The sequence below is a fragment of the Ovis canadensis genome, chromosome X, assembly GCF_042477335.2.
Source record: "Ovis canadensis isolate MfBH-ARS-UI-01 breed Bighorn chromosome X, ARS-UI_OviCan_v2, whole genome shotgun sequence".
NCBI classification, from domain to species: domain Eukaryota; kingdom Metazoa; phylum Chordata; class Mammalia; order Artiodactyla; family Bovidae; genus Ovis; species Ovis canadensis.
The window spans coordinates 23,776,353-23,779,541 of record NC_091727.1 but is presented as its reverse complement, the minus strand read 5'-3'; the positions used below and the strand labels follow the sequence as shown (position 1 = coordinate 23,779,541).

Below are 3,189 nucleotides of genomic sequence, written 5' to 3'. Positions count from 1 at the left end.
AACCGTCCCTAGGACTGTAGCTACGGTCTACAGTTAGAGTAATCATTTAAACTGTGCTGCCAGCACCAGGAGGAATAGTTCTCAACCCTATCAGACACAAACCACCTTTTAAAACAGCTTAATCCTGAACTGCAATTGCCAGACAATATAACTTACCTACCACACACTAAAAGCCCTTTCTGAAATAGCTAGGGAAATAAAAGGGAAGCACTTACGTCAAAGAATGTCATGTTACCGTGCATCTCTCTATGAAAAGCATCAGGCAGGAGATCATGGGAAGAGTCATTGAAGAATTCTGATGCTTGTGCCAAATACAGCAAGTGTCTCTGGAGTCAAGAGGTATAAACTGGGTGTGTTAAACTGAAGATGGACCTCAGGACCAGTCCTGCCTTTGGGAACAAATGACGCCCAAAACAGTGGGTAATTTTTGGTGATGTGATCGCCAAGGAAAGAAACGGCCACCTTTCATGACCTTCCCAGCAACTGATTACCATGAAAATTGGTGTGTATTAAAGCTGTACAAAAAAATGATGACCGTTTGTACGTTGGGATGCTTGCTTTCAAGGTTTTATGACGAGGGCCTGTCGCCGCCCAGCAGCTGGCACAAGCGCAGTTTCAGTCTCGAAAGTGCGAACTGCAAGCCAGACGTCCAGGAGGTAGTTGAATGATGAGACAGGAAACTGCGACCTGCGCATGCGCACCTAGGGGGCGCTGTGCTGGGGGGGTTGGGAGCTTGGAGAACCGCTTCCATCTACTTCCGGCCCATCTGCAGGAGCGCGAGGCTAGACCAGCGCTGGATTTCCCCAAATGGCAGGTATTTTGCACTCTGCTTCTTGGGGGGCGGGGGGCAGGTTTCTTGGTGTTCATTTGGAGGTACGCTGCTCACTCCACAGTCGAGTGGCTGCATTTGCAAGACTGCACATCGATACTTCGGATAAGAGTTTTTGCCCGGTTCATCGCCCACTTCCATGTTCTGTTCTTACAGGGTCCCCATCTTGTACGATAATGCAACAAGCTGTAGAGCAAGGTTTGGATCTTGCGGAGTATGTCATTGCAACTGCCCAGCAGAGACCGCCGAAAAGGAAATACTCGTCGAGCGGAGAGACATCTCTCCAGGAAAAACTGTATGACATTTATGTTGAAGAATGTGAAGAAGAGCCTGAGGTTACGGAGGAATTAAGAAGCAACGTGAACCTGTTAGAGAAGCTTCTTAGGAGAGAGTCGTTGCCCTGTTTGGTGATCAACCTGTACCCAGGAAAGCAGGGCTATTCCCTGATGCTCGAGGGGGAAAATGGATCATTTTCAGAGAGCATTCGGCTGCCTTATGAAGAACGAGAATTTCTCGAATATTTGGATGCAGAAGAATTACCTCCTGTTTTGTTGAATTTCCTGGAAAAGTCTGCGGTTAACGTTTTTCATCAGGGGTGTGTCATAGCAGAGATACGGGACTACAGGCAGTCCAGTGCTGGGGAACCTCCGCGTTACCAAAGCAGGCATGTTCTCTTACGTCCCACCATGCAGACGTTAGTCTGCGATGTAGAGGCCCTAGCCAGCGATCACCAGGACTGGACCCAGGAGGACAAACTTTTGCTTGAGAGCCAACTGATCTTAGCTACAGCGGAACCACTGTGTCTAGACCCTTCTGTATCAGTAGCCTGCACTGAAAACAGACTGCTCTATAACAAACAAAAGCTGAACACTCTTGCCATGAAAAGGAGCCTCAGGAGGTTTTCGGCGCCCACTCTGAATCAGCAACAGGAGCTGTCCCATTGTCCACCTCCTCCTGAGCCAAGAATCCTGACTTCTTGCAAAAAAATAAGAGAAAGTAAAGCAAATGAACTGTATGACCTCAAAATTTCTAAAGCAGGCAGTTGTGTAGATACGTCAATACAGAGACCCGGTAACTTGGCCGTCCCTGCTCAAGTGGATGTGCAGAAGTATGCTAAAGGGAAGAAGTGTGTCAGATACGAGGAGTCACAACCAACCCAGGAGGTACTAGGTGATTCTGCAGTTGGATGTGAGGCTGCCTACCAATCCCAGGCAACGAGGTTGACCATCAGGCAGCCAACTGATAATTCACTTGCCACTGGAAATGGGTCTGAGAAAGAAGCCACAAGGGAGAGAGAGCCGTGTCTGCCCCAGGCCTCCACAGATGACCAGTTCAAGAGTTTCCTGCCCAGGCCACAGGCTGATGCTGGGAGAGTGGTCAGTCGATCCGAGCAGCTGGTCCAGAAGAGCGCCCGGTGTCCAGTGCAGACGTCACCCAGCTCCAGTGGCTCAGCCCATCTCAGGCAGCCTTCTCCAGGGACACAGTCAGCACAGCCTAAGGCTGCGTCCATTCAGTCCTCAGTTCCAGACTGGGGAGCCAGACCTCCATCCCCACTCAAGAGACGTCCCAGGAGCCCAGAGAAGAGCTCCTGCGGTGACAGCTTTACTTCACAGCAGGCGGGCAGCTCTCAGGCCCATCCATCTGCTGACCCTGCTCCTCAGCCACCCAGTCTTTCCCAGAGATCGTCTGTGCAGCTGAACAGAGGTAGCTCGCTTCCTGAGGCCACCCTGTCCACCCCAGGTGCGTTACAAAGAACCCCAGAGGTCCGGGTCACGACCATCTCCCCTGGCGTGAAGGTCATCAGAGTAGCGGGCCCCTTTTGCAGTAGCCAGGCTTCAGGGAGAGGGTGTGCCCCTAGGGCCCCCACTCCTGTGGGGATCCAGCCGGGCCAGCAGCCTACACCTCAGCGATTGAACCTGCAGCCCGCAGCACCACTGGAGCTTCCTGGACCTGCTTCTCTTCCTTCTACTCCCAGAGCGGTGCAGGTGCTTTTGAAGAACGCTTCTGGTCTGAGACCCTATACTGTGGTGCAGCTCCCCCAGGGGTTGGTGGTCTGGAGCAACCAGCATGGGGTCCTGCAGCCACGCCTCTTCCAGGTACTTCCCCAGCAGCTCTCGCTACAGCCCTGCCTTGTGAGTCATTTGCAGCCAGCGGAACAGCCTTCAGGTACACAGGGTCCAGGCGCACAGGTTCCAGGGGCACAGGCCTCAGGGCCACAGGCTCCAGGGGCACAGGCCTCAGGGCCACAGACCCCACAGGTACAGACCTCAGGGCCACAGCCTCCAGGGGCACAACCCCCACGGGCGCAGGCCTCAGGGCCACAGATCCCAGGGGCACAACCCCCACGGGCACAGATCTCA

General features: G+C 53.2%; 1 pseudogene; it reads left to right on the top strand.

Annotated features, from left to right (window-relative positions):
• The first annotated feature begins 1,005 nt into the window (after nt 1–1,005).
• On the top strand, nt 1,006–2,743 carry LOC138930626 (transcription factor SPT20 homolog pseudogene; annotated as a pseudogene).
• The last annotated feature ends 446 nt before the right edge of the window (nt 2,744–3,189 follow it).